The 26,722-nt window shown below is 47.3% G+C and overlaps 1 protein-coding gene across 5 annotated transcripts in view; it reads right to left on the reverse strand.

Annotated features, from left to right (window-relative positions):
* BCAS3 (BCAS3 microtubule associated cell migration factor) overlaps positions 1-26,722 on the reverse strand; it is a 1,455,708-nt gene that overhangs the window by 1,213,481 nt on the left and 215,505 nt on the right. The window lies entirely within an intron of this gene.

The following is a 26,722-nucleotide window of genomic DNA, read 5'->3' on the forward strand; positions in this document are numbered from 1 at the left end:
TAATAAGGTGGTTTCTAGAACAAGCAAGTGTATCTTCAAACTGGAGGGAGAAAGTCCGTAAGGATGATGTTGTTTTACAGTAAAGGCCCCCATACATCATCAATCAGAAAACCACAATTGAACAATTTGAGTGATTTGCAGATCATTTTCAGCAAACACAGATCTTCCAATCTTGAAAGGCCCATCCTTTTACTAGTAACGGTCTGCAAATCTGCTGATCATCTCCATACACTAGCAATCTACAGCCCCAATTGATCTGTGAATCAACTTTCCTGACAGCCCAGATTTTAAAAAGTGCTTCATGCCCTTACCACTGGTGTGTGCAGCATTGCATGGGTGTTTGCAGAGGAGTAAAAAGCAGCCTAGCACATGAAACATGTTAGTAATGCCCCTGGGCATGGCTTTGGGCCCACTGTGACATGCTCCCTACCCTGATATATCTTTCTGAATGTTGTGAGGTATAAATAGTGCTGGACTTTGCTTTGTAAGTCTTAACATTAGATTTCTAATAAAGATTAATAGTTACTGTTTCTTGTAATACTAGTGCATATTCCAATATACAGAATTATGGTATAACATACCTTTTGATAATTCTTTTCCTTCAAGGTCCATAGGGTCCACAGGAATTACCATGGGATATATAGTTGGACAGCGTCCACTGCACCAAACAGCAAAGCTTTGTAGCTCCCAGCATGCACTGGTCCTCCTCCCTATATACCCGGCTGCCAGTCACAGGCATTCAGTTTGTGACTAAGCCTCACGGCAATAGACGGAGAGTGGAGAAGGAAGAAACATTTCACAAGAAAACATTCAATAAGTGAAGAGGGAATCTGTGATATAAAGCTTTAATAACAGGTCCATCTAAGGCCAGGTGCGTCAGGGTGGGTGCCCTGTGGACCCTATGGACCTTGAAGAAAAAGAATCATCAAAAGATATGCTATACCTTAATTCTGTATTTCTTCTTTGGGTTCCATAGGGTCAACAGGGATTACCTTGGGACGTCCTAAAGCAGTTCCCTTAGGGATGGGGACGCTCCTGAGCATATAGAAGAATCCGCCGCCCAAAGGAAGCATCCTGGGAGGCATACGTATCAAAAAGCACAGAACTTTATGAACGTACTCACGGAAGACCAGGTGGCTGCCTTGCAGAACTGTTCAGCAGAGGCGCCCTGTCTTATCGCCCATGATGGTCCAGCAGACCGAGTAGAATGGGCTGTCACCCTGTTAGGAACAAGGAGATTAGCCAGATTATAGACCTGGGAAATGGTCATACGAAGCCAGCGGGACAAAGTCTGTTTATTTGCTATATACCTCTTTTGTGGAATCCATACAACACAAATAGAGAATCTGTTTTCCTGATGGACTTGGTCCGATCCACATAGATCTTGAGGGCTCGAACCACATCAAGCTCTATTCTGATTAATCACCAAATAGGGAGAGCGACAAAACAGAGTTGCCAGGTCAGACACACTGCGAGCTGAAGAGACAGCCAGGAGAAAAAGCGTCTTCACCATCAGCCATCTCAAGTCTACCTTATCCAAGGGTTCAAAGGGATGAATCTGCAGTGCCCTGAGAACCAGAGACAAATCCCACGGTGCTACCGGTGGGAGGAATGGAGGTTGCAGTTGCAGTACCCCCTGCATGAATGTTCTAACATCCGGCAGAGGAGCAATCTTGCGTGGAAACCAAACAGTCAAAGCCGAACCTTGGACTCTCAAGGTAGCCAGACGAAGACCTAAATCTAATCCAGCCTAGAGAAAACCAAGTACCCTGGCAACCTTGAATATCTTAAGGTCATATTTCCTGTTGTAACACCACAGAAAAAAATGACTGCCAATCCTGTTATAGATGCGAGCAGAAGCAGGCTTCCTCGCTCTTAGCATCGTCTGTCACTGACCCCAATGCCTTTAAAACGGAAGACTCAAGAGCCAAGCCATCAAAGCCAGCCAAGGTAAATCCTGGTAAAGACACAGGCCTTGCCGCAGAGGCAGTGGAAACGGACTGTCTATTGATAGACGTGTCAGATTTGAAAACCAATGCCTCGTGGGCCAGGCAGGAGCTATTAGAATCATCCTGCCGCCTTCCTGTTTGAATTTCCTGACCACCCTTGAGAGAAGGCAGCTTGGAAGAAACAGGTACGCTAACCTGAAGTTCCATCTCACCGCAAGGGCATCCATGAAAGCTGCTGAGGGGTCCCTTGTCCTGGACCCGTACCTGGGGACCTTGTGGTTGTGATGTGATGCCATAAGGTCTACGTCTGGTAACCCCCCCCTGTCCACTAGGATCTGAAACACCTCCGGATGAAGAGCCCATTCTCCGGCGTGTATGTCCTGGCGACTTAGGAAGTCTGCTTCCCAGTTGAGCTGTGGGAACCCCATAGCCAGAGGTACCCCCGCAGCTGGAGCCCGTACCTCCGTGGCCTTGCCTATTAGATAGGACAGGACCTCAGGTGTGATGATCATCCATGACGGCTCTGGTGCTGTTGCAGGTGTACCAGATGTACTAGGTAACGGTCTCTTGCTACAGTTTTTACAGAACCCATTCAGATTAACATGCTGCTCAGACAGGCCTGCGGCACAGGACTTACAGGATATAAGCACTCTCATCCTTATCTTTACCTTCCGACATAATCACATGTATAAATGGTACAAGATATGCAAGTTATGCAAGTCTAAATGCAATGTGACTTACACTATCAGTGACACACCCCACACTCAGAGGGATAAGGATAAACACAGTGATAGCAGTACCTGACAGTTTTTGAAAACATAGGCAGTGTATATACAGCAGCTGGCATCAACTAAACTGGCCCCCAGAGGGGGATGGTAGGATATAGATTACGCTATATGCCAAACTCAAGGCAGAGGTATATAGAGAGACAGACCAAACTTCTGAGACCAACTGCTACAGCCATGGACAGACGCTAAACTGCATGCGCCTCACACATGAGGTGGTCATTTATACCAGACGCAGGAATCCGTACCCGGAAGTAGGCGTCTGGGGGGAAGAGCGGCCGCGGGAGCGCCTTATCTTCCCTAAGCTGCGATTTTGAAGGCTGGATACAATGCACTACAAGGTAATAAGATGTTGACTAGTGCGTTCTAGTGCGTCTTACCACCCGTCCCCAGCGACAATATGGTCCGGGCCGCCTTAGTGAGGAATCGCAGAACGTCCTTCACCCGCAGCGGCCTCTGGTGTGTCTCAAACCAGAGGCTAGGGACTGCTTTGCGCATGATTCTCCGAGAGGAATCCTGGCCTGACATCTCCGTTTACACGACCGCAGTCCCGGACCTCAGCGTCTTTAGGCCGTCAGCTAAGTCACGCTGAGGCCTGCCGAGAACCCCAGAGCTTACAGTGATACTGGTGTTTCGGCGTCAGCAGATAGAGCCGCAGTAAGCATCATTATTGGAGCTAATACCGCTAAATTCTTGAAGTCTCACAAACTTAAGTTAAAACATAAAAAAAAATGCCTAGGACTGCCTAGCAGTCCTGCTGTTATAACAGGTGTGCCTTGCCGCGCACTAAACAAAAAAACTGAATGCCTGTGGCTAGGTATATAGGGAGGAGGACCAGTGCATGCTGGGAGCTCCATAGCTTTGCTGTTTGGTGCAATGGACACTGGGCCTGATTCAGAGCCGGATGCTCTGACAAAAGCGCTCGCTCTGAATCAGGGCCGTCCTACCTATTATTGGAGTGGCCTCCCGGCCGCTCGCACAGCTGTGGGTGCCAACCCACAGCTTATGCGAGCGGCCAAAAAGATGGTCGCAATGGTCAAGACCATCGCGACCATCAGGCTTGCAACGAGACCCTGCGGTAGGGTCTCGCTGACGCAAGCCCAGGAGTGCTTTTGGCTCTATCAGAGCCAAAAGCACTCCCACTGACATCACTAGTGATGTCAGTGGGGCCGGCCCCAGACGGTAGGCGTTCCCATGGGAACGCCTCCGTCTGGGCAGCAACGCCCCCGACACGCCCACCAAAGGCGGCGTGCTGTCACTCACCATCGGCAGCACGCCCCCTTTGGTGCGAGACCCATAGCGACGGCTTGGTCGTCGCTATTCGGGTCTCGCGCATGCGCACGACGGAGCTCCCTCCGTTGTTCGCATGTGCACTAGGGTACCATCAACCCGCTTGCGAGCGGGTCTAAAACAAGGCCCACTGTCCAACTATATATCCCAAGGTAATTCCTGTGGACCCTATGGAACCCGAAGAAGAAAAAATATAATTTTATATCTTAAATCTACAAAAGCAAGTCACCTCTACAATACAATTCAATACAAAACACAAACCATAAATGATTAACCACTCTTATGGCTCTAGTGTTTAGACCCAGTTACATTAGTGTGCATCATATAAAAACTGTTCCCCATGTCTAATTGTCATATTGATTTATAATAGTTGTTTCAGTGTGAGATGAAAAATAAAGAAAAAACTTCCATGTGCAAAGAATTACTTTATTTTCATAGGCAAGGAGTGATGTGGGTGGTAACTCAGAAAAGTTTTAAAAACTGTGTCACAATATCCAATTTTTTTTTTCTCCACTAACCCCCATCAGACAACAAACGCACACCACATCAGAGGTTTTGCAAACCCTGGAAGGCTGCTTTGATTCCAGACTGCTGCAGGCCTGCTTAACTGGGACATAATTAAGGTAAAAAGTTCAACCACAGTTCCAAGGTTCTAATGTTGCCAGATACAAGTTCCTTCTATTCGCTGCTTTTCCCTCTACCTTCTCTAAGAAATGTATTAGAAACACATTTATCTAAACAAAGAGCTATTTCACTTCCTTATTATAATTATCTTTTTTCAAATGTGCCATCTTTAATCCCTTACAAACAGCTGAACATCCAAGAAATGAACTGCGGTTCTCTAACTGCAGACACCACAGAGTTCCATGGAAGAGTCAGTGTCTCGTAGACCACTTATTTCAGGCTCCAAGATACTATACTGTAAGTCTTGTACACCAATATAAAATGACCAGGACATCCCTAAATTGGAACAACAGATTTATCTTTTCACTACTTTATATCAGGATAACTGCATTTCTCTGCAACTCTTTCTATTCATCATTTGCAATTTAGTTTATATTAAAAAAAGGAGATACTTTATATTTTAAATATTCCCAAATGGGAAAATGACATAATAGCAGTTTCTGGAAAGCTTTATGGCAAGTTAAACGTTGCAGACAGACACCACATTTTTAAAAGAAGATGCAAGCTTTAAGGGCAGACCAATTTTCTTAATTTGGTAGAAGTATTAAACCATCCTGTTTCTTCAAATGGGGTGATTTTTTTTCTGGTATGTTGCAATGAGATTGTGTGGAACAACATGGAGTCACTGATGCTTTGTAATAGATTATATTTATTTCTATTCTATCTGGCCTATTTTGCCATACAGTTGTGTATTTATTTAACAGAAAAGAATTGGTGTCTGCGCCAGTAGCTACACAAAAATTCCCAAGGCTGTGTATAATCGGGATACGTTTAAGATGCCGGCGGTCGCAATCCCGACCGCCAGCATCTAGATTCCTTAATCCAGGCTAGGGTTAAATGACAGACGTCTATTATCCAGATGCCTGTCATTTTCCCGACGCGGCACACCGGCGCCCGGCATCCCGATCGAAGGGATGCCGGGCGCCACAAGCGGACAGCCGCGGGGGGGAGGGTTAAGTTTAGGCCACCCGGGGGGGGACTTAGGGCTAGGCACCCCCCCGGCAGGGTTAGGCTAGGGGGAGGGAAGGTTAGGGTTAGGCACCCCCCCCTGGGTCTTAGGGTTAGGCACCCCCCCTGGGATTTAGGTTTAGGCAGCGTGGAAGGGGGGGTTAGGGTTAGGCACTTGGGGGGGAGGTTAGGGTTAGGCACCCCTAAGGAGGGTTAGGGTGTTAGAATAGAATAGTTTATACTTACCTTTAGACGATCGGGATTTCCAGCGCTGTCGGTCTTCCGCTGCCGGACTCTGCTGTTTTGTTGGGCTGCCGCAGCCGGGATTCGAACTGCGGGTCATGCGGCAGCCGGCATTCCATACCGAATGCGTATAATCAAATAATAAAGTTTATTGCACAATGGACTGCAGTTCAATCTTTAAAAACATATAAATACATTAAGCATTGATTAATATAATGGATATGCCTCAAACCTGGTTTGCATGTGGCAACATTACAAGTACAATATGACTAATCTCTCAAAGGAATATAGATAGATATTCAGGCACAATGTATCTAAATCTCAATGAGAATAGTAAGTGGTTACAATTGATTCATTAATAGAACCCACCTCTATATTCAAAAGAGAAAAAAAAACAGATATTCATATATTATATACAGAGGAGAAATGTCAGCCTGAAATATTGACCAATCATCTGTTGTATAGTGACCATATAGGGCCCTGTATGGAAGATCCAGAGAAATTAAGACTCCCCAATTGTGGAACTCCTGTGTGTGCCCACACAAATGAAGCTGTGCTGCAAGGCTGTTGACTATCCCAATGGGTGCCACTGTTGTATATCCTGTAATCCACCGGCCAGCTCCCGATGTGTCCACGCTCCGGCGTCTCACTGCAGCTGCGCCGCACCAGCGGCTCTCGGTCACTCACACAATGAGTGGGATGGATGTCTGGTCAGGCGTGTATGGCTGCTAAGCCGATGCAGGTGCTGACAAGTGGGCGATGAGATAAGTAGCTGTTAGTGGCGCTTGCGTAGGTTTGGCCACTATCTCCTCCAGTAATTGCAAACTCAGTCATGGAGATGAAGGCAATGTTAGATGTAAGAGGTGCCGCTGTCAGCTGCAATTTGTAATCCAATGGTGACAGGCAAATAAAATATAACAGTCCACTGAAATCCCTTGACGGGTTTCTCCCCTCTCTCAGGGTTTTTTTCAAAAGGCAAAGTAAATGTCTGTATTTATTTAAATGTGCAGACATTTATGTACAGAAAAGAAAATGTTTATAGTGTGCATACTTCAATAGACTATTTTATTGTAGACTACATTGCCCTGACTTCAACTGAAGACAGCACCAGAGAACGCAAATGGTCGCGAAAACAATTTTCACCTATTAAATTAAAATTTATTAGCAGGCTAATATCGAGAAAATTAAAGGATTCAATTACATCATACTTTCAGAGATCCCGAAGGTGCTTGACGTAATGGTAGGTGCATAGGATGTGGTGTTACGGACTCGGTATGATTTACCGCTGCCCTGAAATCCCGACAGCGGAAGCCCGGCAGGGTTGAAGATTCTGAACGTAAAAAGGTAAGTATTAACTAACCCATTCTACCCCCTAACCTCCCACCCTAGTGCCTAACCCTAACCCCCCCTTCCCCGCAGCCTAACCCTAAGTCTCCCAGGGGGGGCGCCTAACCCTAACCTCCCCCCGGGGGTGCCTAAACCTAACCCCACTTCCCATAGCCTAACCCTAACCCTCCGCGCCCGCCACCCGGCTTACCTTCGATCGGTATGCCGGGTGTCGGGCTCCCGGCTTAGGTATAATGACAGGCGTCGACGCCTGTTATTAGTACCTTGCCAGGATTAGACAGTCGGGAAGCTGGCAGTCGGGATTTCGTTCATCGGCTTCCGGACTGCTTCCCGGGGTCACGAATAACATACTTGTGGGGGCAGTAATCGCTTATAACCAAGCTGCTTCCCTACAAATGCTCTACAGAAGGGGATAAGCCAGCATCTAATTAATTTAGCAATATGGCACTTGATAAATACCTACCAGAAAAGCAAGATGTCTTGTGAAGCCCACTTCCAGTAGGAAAATCAGAAAGGAACCACTTTAACAAAGAGGTGGTCTGTTTTTGGATCAGGGTCTCCAAAGTACAGCAGCAAACAAATAATATGAGATATGGTAAGAACTTACCCTTGTTATCTCTATTTCTACGAAGTCCATAGGGTTCCACAGGATACCTAGGGGTATAGGTGTGACGTCAGTCGCAGGGCACCAAAGAGTTAAGCTTTCAGCCTCCCAGGATGCACTAGGTCCCCCTCCTATACCCCGCCCCCGGGCTAAGGCACCTCAGTTAGTTACCAAGCCATAGGCCGGAGGAGGAGAAGGAAGAGAGAGAACAAAGATCTGGACACATACAAGAATCACATTCTCACCAGAGGGAGACGGAAAACCGGTGACCAGAGCAAAGCCCATCTGCAGCACAGGTGCGACAGGGCGGGAGTCCTGTGGAACCCTATGGACTTCGTAGAAAATATGAGATATGGTAAGAACTTACCCTTGTTATCTCTATTTCTACGAAGTCCATAGGGTTCCACAGGATACCTTGGGGTATAGGTGTGACGTCAGTCGCAGGGCACCAAAGAGTTAAGCTTTCAGCCTCCCAGGATGCACTAGGTCCCCCTCCTATACCCCGCCCCCGGGCCAAGGCACCTCAGTTAGTTACCAAGCCATAGGCCGGAGGAGGAGAAGGAAGAGAGAGAACAAAGATCTGGACACATACAAGAATCACATTCTCACCAGAGGGAGACGGAAAACCGGTGACCAGAGCAAAGCCCATCTGCAGCACAGGTGCGATAGGGCGGGAGTCCTGTGGAACCCTATGGACTTCGTAGAAATAGAGATAACAAGGGAAAGTTCTTACCATATCTCATATTTTCTACTTCAGGGTCCATAGGGTATCCACAGGATACCTTGGGGATGTCCCAAAGCAGTATCCTTTAAGGGTGGGGACGCTCCTGTGCAGAAAGGAGAATCCGCCGCCCGAAGGAAGCATCCTTAGAGGCGAAGGTGTCAAACCTGTAGTACCTCACGAAGGTATGGACAGAAGACCACGTAGCAGCCTTGCAGATCTGAACTGCCGAGGCACCACGTCGAGCTGCCCACGAAGGACCCACAGACCTAGTGGAATGAGCCTTCAGAGAAGGAGGGACCGGTAGGCATTCATGAAGATAAGCTTCAGAAATAGCCATACGGATCCAGGCTGCCAAAGTTTGCTTTGAAGCAGGCCGACCCTTTTTACGGAAGCCATAGAGGACAAACAAAGCGTCCGACTTCCTAAACGAAGAAGTGCGGTCAACATAAGTCCTTAAGGCCCGCACAACATCCAAAGAGGCCTCACCCACGGAAAGACCCGGTGAGTTAAAGGCCGGAACAACTATTTCCTCGTTAACATGAAACTGGGAAACAACCTTGGGTAGAAACTCGGGCCGAGTGCGGAGTACTGCCCTGTTCCCACAAAAAACCAAGAAAGGGGGTCTACAAGAAAGAGCCCCTAACTCAGAAACACGTCTGGCCGAAGCAATGGCCAGAAGGAAAACAGTCTTAGCTGTTAGCCATTTAAGATCCACTGAGCCCAGTGGTTCAAACGGCGGTCCTTGGAGAGCCCTCAGGACCACAGCCAAATCCCAAGGCGCCACAGGTGGAACAAAGGGCGGCTGAATGCGGAGAACACCCTGCATAAAGGTGCGCACATCCGGGATTGTAGCAATCCTACGGTGAAACCAGACAGATAGGGCCGAAACCTGTACCTTCAAAGAAGCAAGGCGAAGCCCATGATCTAGTCCCGCTTGCAGGAAGGCGAGAATCCGAGACAGACGAAACTCCAGCGGTGCATAACCTCTCGGTCGACACCACTGGAAGAACGTATGCCACACGCGATGGTATATCCTCGCGGAAGACGGTTTCCGAGCTCGTAACATGGTACGCACCACAGAGCTGGAAAACCCCCGGGACCTCAGCATGGCCGTCTCAACAGCCACATCGTCAAAGACAGCCGAGTCAGGTCCGGGTGAAGGCAAGGACCCTGAGACAGAAGGTCCGGTCGTAGCGGCAACCGCAGAGGACTGTCCACGGACAGACCCTGAAGGTCTGAGAACCAGTGCCGTCTGGGCCACGCGGGAGCTATCAACAGGAGCGTCCCTCCGTCCTGTTTGAATTTCCGGATTACCCGTGGAAGAAGGGAGACCGGAGGGAACAGGTATGCGAACCGGAACGTCCACCGGACGGACAGAGCATCCACCAGAGACGCCCCTTTGTCTCTTGTGCGAGACCCGTACACCGGCAACTTGTTGTTGTGCCGGGACGCCATGAGGTCGATTTCTGGAAGACCCCACCTGTCCACCAGTAGTTGAAAAACGTCCGGGTGCAGGGACCATTCCCCCGGATGAACGTCCTGGCGACTTAGAAAGTCCGCCTCCCAATTTAGCACTCCCGGGATGAAGACCGCTGATATGGCCGGAAGATTGCGCTCCGCCCAAACCAGGATCCGAGAGACCTCTACGAGAGCCGCCCGACTGCGAGTTCCTCCTTGCCTGTTTATGTAGGCCACGGTGGTAGCGTTGTCCGACTGGACCTGCACCGGGTGACCCTGGAGAAACCGCTGTGCCTGCAGGAGAGCATTGAAGACCGCACGGAGTTCCAAGATATTTATTGGAAGCTCCGCTTCTGTCGGCGTCCACCTGCCCTGGAACAAGTGTGGACCCGAAACTGCTCCCCAGCCCCGAAGACTGGCGTCCGTTGTCAACAGGACCCAATTTGGAACCCAGAACGGACGTCCCTTGTTGAGGTGGGTCGTCTTTAACCACCACGCAAGGGTCAGGCGAACCTCCGGGGTGAGCACAATCGTCTGGAACTTCAGAGACTGAGGCAGCCCGTTCCACTTGGACAGGATCAGGTGCTGCAGAGGTCTGGAGTGAAACTGGGCGTATTCCACCATGTCGAACACCGACACCATGGAGCCCAGTAACCTCATCGCCGAGTGTAAGGACACCCAGCGGCTGTGCAGACAACTGCGCACCCTTGACTGTAAAGCAGAGATCTTGTCCTCCGTCACGAAGATCCTTTGCTGTCCCGAGTCCAATAAGGCTCCAAGATGCAGAATCCTCCGAGACGGGATTAGAGTGGACTTCTGCCAGTTGATTAGCCAGCCGTGCCGTTGCAGCAGTGCAATGGTCAGGTCCAAGTGGTGTAACAGGAGCTCTGGAGATCCTGCCACCAATTACAGGTCGTCCAAGTACGGCAACATGCGGACTCCTTGCAGCCGCAGAGAAGCCGCCATGACCGCAATCACCTTAGTGAAAACACGTGGTGCTGTCGCCAGGCCAAAAGGTAACGCCCGAAACTGGAAGTGGTCGCTGCGGATTGCAAACCGAAGGAACTGTTGATGGCGCAAAAGAATAGGGACATGCAGGTAAGCGTCCTGTATGTCCAATGACACCATGTAGTCCCCAGGTTCCAGCGCCAGAATGATGGACCGTAGGGTCTCCATCCGAAACTTTGGGACCCGCAAAGACTTGTTGAGTGCTTTGAGGTTGAGAATCGGACGATATGACCCATTGGGTTTCTGTACCAAAAATAGATTTGAATAGAAACCCTGGCCCCTCTGGGAGAATGGAACAGGCACTATAACTCCAGCCTGGAGCATAGTGTGCAATACCTTCCGCAGCTCCGTAGCCTTGTTCTGGTCTGATGGTAGACCCGTGGTGAAGAATCGAGCCGGGGGTCTGTGCCAGAAGGAGAGGGCGTACCCGTGGGAGACCACCTCCAGAACCCAAGTGTCTGTCGTAGTGAACGACCAACACCGGGAGAACTGCAGCAGACGGCCTCCCACCCTGGGATCCCCCAAGGGGAGACCCGGACCGTCAGGCCGCAGGCTTGTCATCTGGCTTGGGGGCCGGACGTCTGGTACTCCATGCCTGTTTCCGGGGCGTGACCAATTTCTTAGGGCCAGCCTGTCGAGGAAACGACTGTGGTTTGGGCCTGCCCTGGGCCCTAGATGACCGAAAGGACGATGGTCCAGAACCAGAAGGAGCAGCGGCCGACGGGAGACAAGCAGATTTGGCTGCCGCCAGCGTGGCCACAATCTTATCCAGATCAGGACCGAAGAGAACTTCTCCGGTAAACGGCAACGCTTCCAGACCTCTCTTGGAATCTGCGTCCGCCTTCCAGGATCGCAGCCACAAGGTGCGACGAGCAGCTACCGCTGCTGAAGAAATTCTAGACACCAGAGTACTAATGTCTAGAGCCGCCTCGTTGATGTAGGTGGCCGAATCACGGAGATTGCCAATCAACTCCGCCTGTTCGGCCGGACAGTCGGATTCAAAAGAAGCCTCTAATGAATCCGCCCAGCGCTCCATCGCTCTGGCAACCCAGCAAATGGCCATAGCCGGCCGTGCTGCCCCCCCTGCAAGGGAATAAGCGGACTTCAGGCAGATTTCTACCTTGCGGTCCGTAGCATCCTTAAGGGAGGACATGGATGGCATCGGCAATGTGGCACTACGGACAAGACGGGTCACGTGAGAATCCACCTGTGGAGGGGATTCCCACTTAGCAAAATAATTATCCGCGAACGGATAAGCCACCGCCAGGCGTCTCTGCGGCTGGTATCTTTTGCCAGGTTGTTTCCACGCCTCCTCTAAATGGTCCACCAACTGACCCGAAAGAGGAAAGACTGTGGCATCGCCCTTCACATCTTTGAAAAAGGCATACTTAGATTTAGCCGCTGGGGGAACTTCGTCCTCAATCACCAAGGCTGTGCGGACCGCCCGAATAAGTCCAGGAATATATACTTTGGACTTAGCATCAGCGTCCTTAGTATGGAGAGGTTCCTGATCGTAAGGATCCAGAATCTCCCCATCATCAGACGTCCCTTCGTCATCCTCATAAGGAGCGGACAGAGACGCCACCGGCCTTTTATGAGGCCGCATCACAGACTCCCCTTGCAACACATCCGACAAGTGCTGTACAGAACTCGTCAGGGAGTTAACCCACGCTGGCTCCTGAGAACCCGGGAGCGGGGAAATAGGGAGACTGTGGGGTACCACCAATTGTCGTGGGGACCCCTGCATGGGTGACGACACCACAGACTGCTGGGACAAACCCACCGGAGTAAACGCGGGCTGCGGAGCTAACTGGCCCACTAAAGCTGTTAACGCCTGAGCGAAACAAGCCCAGGGCGGCTCCTGTACCGGTGCTGTAACCGTAATAGGCCGCGCCATGGACAAACACTGCCGGCAAAGGCCCTCCGCGCTACCCTCCCCCTCCGCTAACGGTACTTTGCACGTGGTACACTGTAGCCGGAGGGGAAAATCACTTTCAGACATTATGGCACCACGTATGTGACCTCTCTCACCAATTAAGTATTAAATAGGCGAGAGACCACCCTGCAGCACCGCACCGCAAGGGCTTTAGCAGAAAGAACAGGGACAGTAATAAAGCTGACAGTTTAGTGAAGAAAAGTTACAGGCAGCGCTAGCACAGTCACATACAATGCAGAGAAATAACAATTCCTGCACTAACAGCGCTGATCACTCAACTACACAGACACAGGGCCTGGTAGGACACAGCGCTGCATACACAGACCTGAGCCACAGCGGAGGAGAGGTATGCGGGGGGACCCAGACCACAATGCTTCCTTCCAGACTTCCAGCAGCGTTCACCATGCGTTGCAGAGAAGATGGCCGCCGAGGAGCAGAGAGAAGCTGGCCTGGGGGAGGAGCGCTGACACAGGACCAGTCAGCACAGTGCAGAGAGGGCTGTGTGCAGCGGGGGAGGCGCCGGCTGTGAGACAGGGAAGGCGCGCTCCCCTGGCATGCATTTAACCCCTGGGACGCCGCAGCGCTACCTCTATGCTGCGGTCCGCTGTCCCAGGGGGTAGTGGAAAGCGCAGGTTCAGTACCTGGCTCCACGCTGCAGCCAGTCCCCAGGGAGCCCCCTGCCTGGGGACTTAGGACCATGTGACCAGCGGGGACCCACCGCGGGACCCCGCTGCTTACCTTTGTCCCCCTTGGATCCGGCCATGGTCCGGAACATCTGGGGTCACCGCTAGCTGTGACCCCAGATGCTCACCAGCATCCCCGGATCGGTACCGGCGTTCTGGTACCGGCGGGGGTGTAGGGAAGACAGCATGGATGTCAGGACTGACTGTCCATGCTGTACATCCAGATGTGCAGCCACAGCTGCACTGAAGAAAGCTTCAGGGGCTCTTCTAGCCCCCACTCCGACAGGTGCACCCGACGCCGGCCGGGCACCAAACTAAACTGAGGTGCCTTGGCCCGGGGGCGGGGTATAGGAGGGGAACCTAGTGCATCCTGGGAGGCTGAAAGCTTAACTCTTTGGTGCCCTGCGACTGACGTCACACCTATACCCCAAGGTATCCTGTGGATACCCTATGGACCCTGAAGTAGAAAAAGTAGGTTTCTTGACAGAATGCCAGTTCCATTAGGTATACAGTCCAACTGTCCTGACAGCCCAGATTTTAAAAAGTGCTTCATACCCCTGCCACTGGTGTGTGCAGCATTGAATGGGTGTTTGAGTAAAAAGCAGCCTAGCATAACCAAGCTCTAATGTTTCTCTGCAAATGCACTACAGAAGGGGATGAGCCAGCACATCTCCACTTGTGGATATGTAGATGGGGCAAATGTTGGCTTAAAGTGTTTAAGTGGGCATAGGCTGGAATAAGGTGTGCAAAGGGAGCACAGGCTAGCAGACTGTACGAAAGAAATACAAGCTAGCATAATGTATGTGTTGGGAAAACAGGCTTGTAATATGTATGAATGTATATTATTTTGGGGAAATTATATAATGCACATTTTTATGATGCACAAAAACATAAGAAATATTTGTGCAGATGGCAAATACTTACAAGATAGCTGGCTTACAACCTTTGGCCCGAACTCCTAAACTTTGGCTTACATCTGTGCAGCTGGTATCCAGTCACATAGTTGACATTAACCATGTTGAAATTCATAATGCCGACGCTAGACTGTCGACATGGTTCAACATGCCAACACACACCAGGTCAAAGTTTTCACAATGTCGACATCCGAAATCTCACCATGTGAAATGTCGACAATACTGTAAGGATGCGGATGGGGGGTTAGATTTAGGAACTAGAGAGGGTGCAGGCAAATTAGATCACTCCGGAGTAACATGAGTGCCGGGACCTGAAAGAAGACGGTAGAGACACTACTGCAGCCGGACCAGGTAAGTAACTGCTGGGCCACCAGGGACGTTACATCGCTATTCTATTATATCAACATGCTGCAACCAGGATGACCTAATGCATGTCGACATGAGAACTGTTGACTTCACATACCACACTCGTGTAGCCTGCTTACAAGAAAGCATCAATATGTAACACTGTACCATCCAAAACCATGTAGTTTATAGCACAAATCATTTCCTATTCCACTAATAATTTGCAGAGTATTAGTTTACTATACTCTTTAGAGACTGTAGAGCAATGACATGTGCAAATTCAACATTGGGACTGCATCTCATTATTGAAAACCATTAACAGAAATAAAACATGTTTACATTACGAGGGGTGTGCAATAAATTTCCGGATGCACAAAAATGTATTATATTTACAAACAAAGTGAATTTTAGATTTTTTCAAAGTATTTGCCAGAGGAGTCTAAGCAAAGTTGCATGTGCTCAAACCACTTGGTGAAGCAGCTGGACCAGTCCGAAGCAGGTATGTCTTCTACATACTGGATAAAGGTCTCCACTGCAGCTTCCAGTGACTTAAAATGAATCCCACGCATCTCGTGTTTGATTTTTGGGAACACGAAGAAGTCGCAGGGGGCCAGGTCTGTACTGTACAGTGCATGACCAAGCTCCTGGAGGCCGCATGGGTCAGAAAATCCACCACTGTCCTGGGCTTATGGGCAGGTGCATTGTAGTTATGGAGAAGGGCACCGTGAGCGCAAGTTCTTCGATGGCGCCTAGAAATGGCTTCCAGCACTTGCAGCAGGCACTGGTTGGTGTACCAGTCTCCAGTGACGGTGCACTCCTGTATTGAGTGGTATGGTAGCTACATGACCAGTCTTGGCCTTAAAAACAGCCACCATCTGCTTGGCCACGCTGTGCTCACGTCGGAACTTCTGTGGTGGCACACCTCCTACTGGGGTCCATTGGGATGACTGTTGTTTGGTCTCGGGTTTGAAACTGTAGATCCAGGATTTATTGCCAATGATGATCTGCCAGACAGAGTTTGAGCGACCACTACCAAATTTGGCCGGCATGTTGCAGCACCAAGATAGCCGAGCCTCCTTTTGCTTGTGAGTCAGCTAATAGGGCACTCAGCATGCAAATACCTTGCTCAGGTCAAGTTTTTCGTGGAGTATCAAGCAGATGGATCTTAACTATGGCCCGCACAGCAGCAATGTTATCCTCAGTGATAGCAGACACAGGTCAGCCACAGTGCTCCTCATATTCCAGGGACCGTCTCCAACAGCAAAATTCTACAAATCACTCAAACACAGTTGTTCGGGACAGTGCTTCCACCCCAAAAGCAGCTCGCAGTCAGTGAAAACTGTCCTGCTGTCGCAAAGCACTCTTGTAGTCGTAGAAGGTCATGGCTCACCAATGACCTCTGTTGAGCTCCATAACGAGCTTGTGAAGGAAATGAACAAGGCAACTTCTTCGATGTGAAGTGCTGCTTATATACGGTTCTATGCCCTAAAATTTCAAAAGAACTTTAGTCAGAGATTACAGTTCACAACCAGACAGCCAGATTGTGTCTACCCTATCTATGCACTGAACATCCGGAAACTTATTGCACACCTCTCGTACAGTTTTTCTTTAGGGTGCCTTTGATACTTTAATCCTTTCTTACAACCTCTCCGATATCTCCCTTGACTCCCATATGGTTAAACCCTCTGTTTCCACCTGGGTCTTCCGCCATGAGATATCAGAATTGGTCTAAGGTGAGCACTAATACCCCATAGATTTTTCCAGACAGAGTCAATGGTTGTCCTTGGTGGACCATCAACAAGAGTCTCCATCCCAGACACTCAACCCCTTTAAATTCTTCCAAATCCAACATTTTCCTAGTTCTCTTCTGTACTTTTATAAACATCACCCCTTAACTAAGGACTTGATCACACAACTATATTTCTTGATGTAACCCTTCCCACACCAAGATTTCACGACTGGAAAAAAGATCTTGGACCTCCCCCGGATGCAGAGACGTGGGAGAAGGTGAGACTGGAGATTGCCAAAAGATCCATCTGCCCTAAAATTAAAGAAACCTCATATAAAACGTATTATTGCTGCTACTATACTCCTGTGAGGCTTAACAAAATGTTCCTATCCTCATTACCTGATTGTTGGTGGGGTTGCGGCCATAGGGGCACTCTGCTACATATATAGTGGACATGCCCAAATATAATCCCCTTCTAGGACTGTTTCATGGTCTCTTGAGTTCGTTTCATGAAACTCCGGTGACAAAGGATCCCTGGGTATTCTTGTTGTGCTATTCATATATATATTTAGGTGTGTTTATCGCAAACTACATTTTTACTTCTCCTCCTGGAGGTGCCTTAGAATATTGTGTCTGGACAGGATCATATCAATAAAGATGGACATCTTCCCTAAATGGTTGTACCTTCTAAACCTACCAGTCTTGAATGAAAGGCCTCCAAGGTTATCCTCCAATCTACTTACAAAAAAAAATGTATATGATCTTGGTGTCATGTATAACGGATAATATTATATACAAGCATCGGGCACGGCAATGAGCTCAAATGTTGCCCCGGTGTATGCTGGCATTTTCATGCATGATTATGAGTTTACCAACATTATATCTAAATATGGAGAACGGATTGTTTATTATAAACGTTTTATAGATTATATTTTTTTGATTTGGAGAGGCACGAAAAAGACTTTAATTTGATGCTTTTAGAGTTAAATAATTTGTATTGCACTGTACGCTTCCCTGCAAATTGTAGCTGTGAGTCTATTTATATTCTTGATGTCACAGTGACCCGTGAGGGAACCAAATTGGGTACCACTTTATTTTGCAAAGAAACGGATCACAACACTATTTTGTATGTGACCAGCAATCATATACCCAAATTGAAGGACAGTCTCCTGGTCTCTCAATTTATGAAAGTATTGCATAATACTAATAACTCAGTGGTGGCTGAATGTCAATTGCTTGAAATGAATGAACGTTTTCTGAAACGTGGTTATAAGAGAAAGACTATTGAGGGGTGTCTCACCAGAGCATGTAATGTTCGATCAGTGAAGCAAAAGAAAGCACAAATCGGATGATGTTTGTTACACAGTATGATGGTATGTCCACTTCTGTGGCCAAATCCATCAGAAAACATTGGCCCATTGTGAGGTCTGATCCCAATATGTGTGGTCTGCTTCGAGAACCCCTCATCAAGACATAGGGGTTCTTGAAGCAGAGGTAAGAATCTAAAGCAATTGCTTTGCACCCACCTCAACGGAAGGTCCAAAGGACAACACATGGCACCTAACCCAGAAACCTGGATGCATTAAATGTACTGGCTGTGCCACATGCAGGCAAATGTTTCTTGGCTCGAGCTCTCCCCATCCGCAAAGTGGTCGCTGATCCATTACAAACAACATTGCTTGTTGGATTTTGTTATATACTTTCTAACGTGCCCATGTGGTCTTGCATATGTTGGCATGATGTCTTGCAAATTTCGTGACAGGATGGCCAACTACAGGTGCACTATCAGACAAGCACTATCTAATGGAAGTATTGACAAGCCAGTATCCCAACGTTATTTGCCCAGAGGGCATCAAGTATCATCTTTGCAGTGTCAAATTATAGACTGGGTACCACATACGACACGTGGCAGTCATCGCATGCTGCTTTTGAGGGAATTGGAAGCCAGATGGATTTTTCTAATTGGCACAGTGTCACCACTTGGAAGAGTGCAATCCTTTAAAAAAAAATGCATTGATTATTTGTGGTTTCAATTATCATTTTTCTATTTATTTTTTTTATTTTAGTGACCAATGCACTCTTTTTTTTGTTCTTTTTGTTGTTTTTTGTGGTCTTGTTGGGTCTTTCTTTGCTTATATATTTATATATAAATGGCTTTCATATATGATCTTGCCTTTTATTAGGCTTATGTGTGCAAATATATTTTTGTTGATTTATATTGCAAGATTTGTCTATTTTTATTTAATTTAATTTTTCTATTATATGAGTTGTTTGTCTATTATACTTCTCTCACTTACCAGGCTCTTATAAATACCATAAGTAACATGTACACTGCTTATATCACTCCCTTTTACCAATTATATAGCTCCTAGTACTGTTGCTTATTTGATGCTGTTATGCGTTCCATATGGAACACGGAAGTGTGGCAGCATCCCCGGTTCCCCATGGGAACAGAAATGGGTTGTAATATGTCATATATAAGCTCTACTAGTTCCATGAGGCCGGATGTGTTCTAACTAGCTCTGGAAGTAACGTCTCGTGCCTGGCCAGGACGCGCATGGGTACACTTCTATGGAGTAATGGCTGTTCGTCTAGGTCCGATTTTGGCTGGTGCTGATTTGTAGGCGAGTGAAGTCTGTGTATATATTTAAGCTACTTTATCATGGGTGGACGTCATATGCGTTCCATGTTGGAACGCGGATTTGGAGGTTTTTGGCGCCAATTAATGTCTGTAATGGTATTTACAGGGGCCTGGTAGGCATTGGTCACTTTGATGCTGGTTTCTGGGTTAGCTGCGTAGCCCTGATGCTCCTGTTGTGTTGTTGTGCCTCCTGAGGGTGGTCTTCTTCTGTGATAAGTATGAAATAAAACTTTTCATTTTAAGTGTATTTCTAAACCTGGTGAGGGCCCACTTTTTGTACTCTATGTTTGGACTTCTACTTGGAAGTCATGGGTGACACCCCAGTGGCTGATAACATTGAATGATGACAGTGCGACCTGATTTTTTGGATATACTTAGTGGAGGTTGAGTCCTCTCTGATATAACCTTGTACTACGTAGTGCATCTTTTCTTGCAAATTGTGACTACCTTTGCACCTCCAGGGCTCAGCATTGAGGCTAATCTCAGATATAGACCATCTAGCACCTGTCTATGGGTTCTATAGAAAAGGTATAGACCTCCCACCTTTGCACTGCCCCCAGATTCCTATTTGTGACAGCATCGACTTTCCTCCGGGATTGTCACTTATATGATTTTCTGACTACTAAGTGCAGATTTTAAATATTTTTTTAGACAGTCATGTGTTGCATGGATGTGGCTAGTGCAGGGGTGGGCAATAAGCAGCCTTCCAGCTGTTGCTGAACTACAATCCCCAGCATGCCTAGGAACAGTTTTAGCATGACCAAATAGAAAAACTTTGGCAAGGCATGCTGCGATGTGTAGTTCTTCAACAGGTGGAGTGGCTAGTGGCTTAAAGTGCTGCCTACACACACTAATAGTGTTATAAATCCATTTGGAGCATTCAGATAGTATCCTCTGTCTGTCTCACAGCCACAAGCCAAGTGCACACAGAGTGTGGCTGCAGGCTGCCTGCATTCCCAAAGCAAAAAAATTGTGCCACTTCGGGTTCAGATGCCCCCCTACCTCAGAATCTCATGAAAACATGTAGTATATCCAAGCAATTAGTATTCAGAATATTCTTTTATTATAGCAAAAAAATGATACATATAGACTCCACTGAATAATAAGCATGATTTTCAAAAGCAAAATGTAGAACTAGCACTATTGCCATCGCTGGGAGGGTACGGACCATGTGCCACCCTCCAAGGGGATACGCACACACACACCAAAATGACGGCTCCTTCTCAGTGACCGGGAGGCTGGTCGCTGCACTATGATGTTATTGTCCCCAGAGGTGTTAGGCCATGACGACGCAACTCACATCTCCACACACCCAGCCCAGGATTCAGAGAGTGCTCCATAGGGATGTACATATACGGAATATGCACTTACACAACAGAACGTTCTCCATTAACCAATCTATGTGTGGATAAGCTACAGCGTGCCTATCTCGTAATTAGGGAGAGATAGGCTAATGGAGTAGACTTACAGAAATATTTCCAAAGCAAGTAAACCCTGTATAATCCTTCTTTACCGTAAAATTATTTGAGAAGCAAACATCCCTGCTGAGAGTAAGAATGCTAACCAGTACAACCCACACCCACCTATATACAGTGCATCCGGACAAGTATTGACAGCGCTTAATTTTTTCGACATTTTGTTATGTTACAGCCTTATTCCAAAATGGAATAAATTTATTTTTGTCCTCAAAATTCTACACACAATTCCCCATGATGACGTGTAAAAACTTTTTTTTTAGATTTTTGCAAATGTAATTAAAAAAAAAACTAAGAAATCACATTTACATAAGTGTTCACAGTCTTTGCTCAATACTTTGTTGATGCACCTTTGGCAGCAATTACAGCCTCAAGTCTTTTGGAATATGATGCTACAAGCTTGGCACACCTATCTTTGGGCAGTTTCGCCCATTCCTCTTTGCAGCACCTCTCAAGCCCCAACAGGTTGGATGGGAAGCGTCGGTGCACAGCCATTTTCAGATCTCTCCAAAGATGTTCAATCGGATTCAAGGCTGGGCTCTGGCTGGGCCACTCAAGGACATTCACAGAGATGTCCTAAAGCCACTCCTTTGATATCTTGGCTGTGCGTAGGGTCGTTGTTCTGCTGAAAGATGAACAGTCGCCCCAGTTTGAGGTCAAGAGTGCTCTGGAGCGGGTTTTCATCCAGGATGTCTCTATACATTGCTGTATTCATCTTTCCCTCTATCCTGACTAGTCTTCCAGTTCCTGCTGCTGAAAAACATCCCCACAGCATGATGCTGCCACCACCATGCTTCACTGTAGGTATGGCATTGGCCTGGTGATGAGCGGTGCCTGGTTTCCTCCAAACATAATGCCTGGCTTCACGCCAAAGAGTTCAATCTTTGTCTTATCAGACCAGAGATTTTGTTTCTCATGGTCTGAGAGTCCTTCAGGTGCATTTTGGCAAACTCCAGGCGGGCTGCCATGTGCTTTTTACTAAGGAGTGGCTTCTGTCTGGCCACTCTACCATACAGGCCTGATTGGTGGATTGCTGTAGAGATGGTTGTCCTTCTGGAAGGCTCTCCACTCTCCACAGAGGAATGCTGTAGCTCTGACAGAGTGACCATCGGGTTCTTGGTCACCTCCCTGACTAGGGCCCTTCACCCACGATCGCCCAGTTTAGACGGCCAGCCAACTCTAGGAAGAGACCTGGTGGTTCCGAACTTCTTCCATTTATGGATGATGGAGGCCACTGTGCTCATTGGGACCTTCAAAGCAGCAGATATTTTTCTGTACCCTTCCCCAGATGTGTGCCTCGAGACAATCCTGTCTCGGAGGTCTACAGACAATTCCTTGGACTTCATGCTTGGTTTGTGTTCAGACATACACTGTTAAGTGTGGGACCTTATATAGACAGGTGTATGCCTTTTAAAATCATGTCCACACAACTGAATTTACCACAGGTAGACTCCAAATAATCTGTAGGAACATCTCAAGGATGATCAGTGGAAACAGGATGCATCTGAGCTAAATTTTGAGCTTCATGGCAAAGGCTGTGAATACTAATGTACATGTGATTTCTTATTTTTTTATTTTAACTAAATTTGCAAAAATCTCAAAAAAAAGTTTTACACGTGGTCATTATAGGGTACTGTGTGTAGAAATTTGAGGACAAAAATGTATTTAATCCATTGTGGAATAAGGCTGTAACATAGCAAAATATGGAAAAAAGTGAAGCGCTGTGAATACTTTCCGAATGCACTGTACACACATACATATATACTGTGACAAGGTCACTGGCATCATAGTGGAAGGCAGATATATTTGCCCTAGATTCCTAACCTATGTGTTTTGAAACCTCAGGAAGATGTTTGTGTTAAGAGTTTTTTGGGGGCTGTTAGCTTCACAGGAGGCCAATTAGGACTTTCAGCTGTGTGGCCGTGTTTTAAGGCCGTCAGGCTGATCATTAGAGAGACACACTACCTCGGGAGAGGAGCTATGGTGTCTCCATGAGAGAGGATATGCTGCCGGAAACTATGTGATCTATGCCTGGTAAAACTTCCGGTATTATTAGTGAGTTAGGAATGTTCTGTGTTTAAGTAGTGCTGTACGACAAGGTGTTTGTTATTTTGTTTTCGCTCTCTAATAAAACTGGCTGAGGACAGTTGCACCAGACCAATGGACTTTGTGTGATATCTCAGCTGCTGCACATTGTCATCTACCCCAAGAGATGGTACTGATTCCCCGGCCCTGTTAAGAATGCGAGCACAGTGGTTTGCGCATAGGTGAAGACAGCAGCAGCTTTGAGAGTTCTGAAGAAAGCAGGTCTGTGTCTGTCTGGACTGAAATTATATGTGGCACAGAGTAAAATTGCAGGTACGATACTCTGCAGAGGCTTTTTCACAGTGTGACATGCTGGGAGCTTTGGTGCCTCATGAACAGAAGCAAGTCCTGGTGATGCTTGTCTGCAGAGTAGTGGAATCCGGTTCAGCTAAAGGGCCAGACCTTCCCTTTTTGCTGGAAACCAGTACTGATATATGTCCTTGGTGAAAGTAGCTACAAAATTGCTGGAAAAACCCAACAACATGGATGATATTGTCAAGGCCCAGCTACTAGCGACAGCAGGGCAGCAGGAAGCCATCAGGGTACAGCAAGAAGCTACCAGGCAACATCAACTGGAGATTGAAGAGATACCACGGCAACAGCAACTAGAGGTTGAGGAGGCACGGCAGCAACATCAACTAGAGGTTGAGGAGACAGGGCGACAACAGCACCAGGACCATGAGATCCTAAAAGAAGTGGAGCAGTATCCTGCAGCATGGCCTAGATATGCTTCCCCAACCATTCAAAACAGCTCAAGCTCCATAAGGGCAAGCCATTTCCTTCAAAAATTGACAGACACTGATGATGTAGAGGCGTACTTGACTACGTTTTAGAGAACTGCAGAGCGGGAGAGTTAGCCTAAGGATCAGTGGGCTGGATTGCTGGCCCCCTTTCTCTCCAGCGAGCCTCAAAAAGCATACTTTGACTTAAGCATGACAGATGCTTTGGACTATGAAAAGCTAAAAGCAGAAATTCTGACTCGCCATGAAGTTACACTGTCAGTCCGAGCACAACGTGTGCATCGCTGGGTGTACTACATGGACAAACCTTCCCACTCACAAATGCACAACCTCATCCACCTGACCAAAAAGTGGTTACAATCAGAGACATTATCTGGACCCCAGATGGTTGAAAGAGTTGTCATAGACCGTTACTTGAGATCCCTGCCTTTGGCTTTACGCAAGAGGGTGAGCCATGGGGATCCTAAGACCGCTGACCAGATAGTGGAGATGGTGGAAAGGTATCTGACGGCTGAGGAACTATTGGCTATACCTCAGTGGCCCCTAGATCCACGACAGCACACTTCGGTGAAACCTGTTAAGACTGTTCCATGGGAAAAGAGTCCAGGGCGGTTAAGATAACTAAAATTGAAGAGACTGTGGGCGCTCGGTTCAAAGATGGGTCAGGTGGCCAGAAAGGTCTCATCTCCCTAAAAGACTTGACCGTTATGTGACTAAATGTTTTAGGTGTGGTATGCCACGACATGTTGTTGCCAATTGCCCAGTTGTTCAAGAACCTATGCAATGTGATGATGTCTTTGAATGTCGCAGAATGTCTTACTTTGCCCGGTTAGCCTGTGCTGTTGCACCTTCGGCTGAGTCCGAAAAACAAATGTGCGAGATTGTTATGGGAGGTAACCGGGTAAAGTCATTGTTGGACTCAGGGAGTGTAATCATCCTTGTGAAAGATGGGTTGGTAAATGCTTTAAAGGGCCAGCGAACAACTGTTGGTGTAATTTGCACACATGGTGACACCAATTATTATAATACTGCTGAAGTGAATATTGAGACCCCTTATGGTTAATGTGGGAATGGTCCCTTCCTTAGTACATGATGTTGTAATAGGGAGAGATTTTTCCCATTTTTGGAAATTGTGGAAGTCCCGTGTGGTTACAGAGGCGAACAGTATAGAGCCAGTAGACCAGAGGTGATAGACGGTGCTGAAAGCATACCTCCCCTTGAAGTGAGAAAGGATTTGTTTGCATCTGAACAGTTAAAGGACTCCACCTTGATAAGTACCAGAGAAAATGTGAAAGTTGTTAATGGGAACCCATTATACCCAGATAACAGGCTTACGTTTCCACACATGGCCCTTAACAATGAGCTATTGTATCATGTGACAAAAAGGGGTGAGTATGTGTTAGAACAGCTTGTGGTCCCCAGACATATAGTAGAACTGTGTTGGACCTTGCTCATGGTCATATCACCGCAGGACAACTAGGGGCTGAAAAGACCATTGAGAGGGTTTTGCAGTGGTTCTTTTGGCCTGGGGTGTATAAAGATGTGTCTGAATTCTGTTCTTCCTGCCCTCAGTGTCAGTAGCATGCTCCAAGACCCAATTTCAAGAGTTCTCTAGTGTCCATGCCTGTTATAGAGGTCCCATTTGAACAGATAGCCATGGATTTGGTTGGGCCCTTGTTAAAGTCTACTCGGGGACATCAGTATATCCTCGTAATAGTGGATTATGCTACTCGATATCCTGAGGCAATCCCTTTGCGTAATATGTCAACCAAGGGCATAGCTAGAGAGCTGGTGCATGTTTTCAGCAGGGTGGGAATCCCAAAAGAAATTTTAACTGACCAAGGTACCCCCTTTATGTCCAGAATTATGAAGGAGTTATGCAAATTGTTTAAAGTTACTCACTTGAGGACCTCAGTTTACCATCCTCAAACAGATGGGTTGGTAGAGAGATTCAACAAAACCTTAAAAAGTATGCTAAAAAAGGTTGTTGACAAAGATGGGAGAAACTGGGATTATATGTTGCCATATTTGATGTTGTCTATTAGAGAAGTAACTCAATCTTCCACAGGATTCTCTACTTTTGATCTGTTATATGGAAGACATCCCAGAGGGTTGCTAGATGTTGCTAAGGATACATGGGAAGGACAACCCACACCATATAAAAGTGTAATGGCAGTGGTGCCCATTGTCAAAGAACATATGGAGCAGGCTCAACAAGCCCAATAGAGAGTGTATAACCGGAATGCTCGGGTACTTACATTTCCCCTGGGGACAGAGTGCTTGTTTTGATACCCACAGTGGAAAGCAAGTTTTTGGCTATAAGGCAAGGTCCGTATGAAATCAGTAAGAAAGTGAGTGAGGTTAACTATAAAGTATACCAACCAGGCAAGAGGAAGCCTGAACAAATTTACCATGTTAACCTTATAAAACCCTGGAAGGATAGGTTAGCTCTATTAGCTGAACCTAGCCCACCAGTAGCTTCAGTTCCTTTGATTCCAGAAGTAAAAGTGTTCAAAACCCTGTCAGCCGCTTAAAAGAATGAGGCTAAGGAGTTGCTTATTAAGAACAGAGGTTAAGAATATGCTAGAGCTTGGTGTCATCGAGGAGTCTAACAGTGAGTGGTCCAGTCCCATAGCTCTGATTCCGAAGCCTGATGGCAGCATACACTTCTGTAACGATTTTCGTAAATTAAATGCAGTTTCCAAATTTGATGCGTATCCCATGCCACATGTGGATGAGTTGATAGAGAGGTTAGGGACAGCCAGATATCTCACCACACTGGACCTGACAAAGGGTTATTGGCAAATACCATTAACTGATAGGGCAAAAGAGAAAATAGCTTTTTCTGTTCCAAAAGGGCTATTCCAGTATAGGATGTTGCCTTTTGGGTTGCTTGGGGCCCCAGCAACCTTTCAACGTACAGTGGATACAATTTTGAAACCCCACAGACAGTATGCAGCGGCCTATCTGGATGATATGGTAATCCACAGTCCAGACAGGGAATCTCACTTAGTCAGAGTACAGGCGGTACTGGACTCAATTAGGAAGGCTGGCCTAACAGCCAACCCTAAGAAATGTTGCCTAGCAATGGAAGAGGTTCAATACTTGGGGTATACCATAGGGAGAGACCTGAT

Source organism: Taudactylus pleione, unplaced genomic scaffold (genome assembly GCF_031769625.1).
Source record: "Taudactylus pleione unplaced genomic scaffold, aTauple2 ptg000397bl, whole genome shotgun sequence".
Classification (NCBI taxonomy): Eukaryota; Metazoa; Chordata; class Amphibia; order Anura; family Myobatrachidae; genus Taudactylus; species Taudactylus pleione.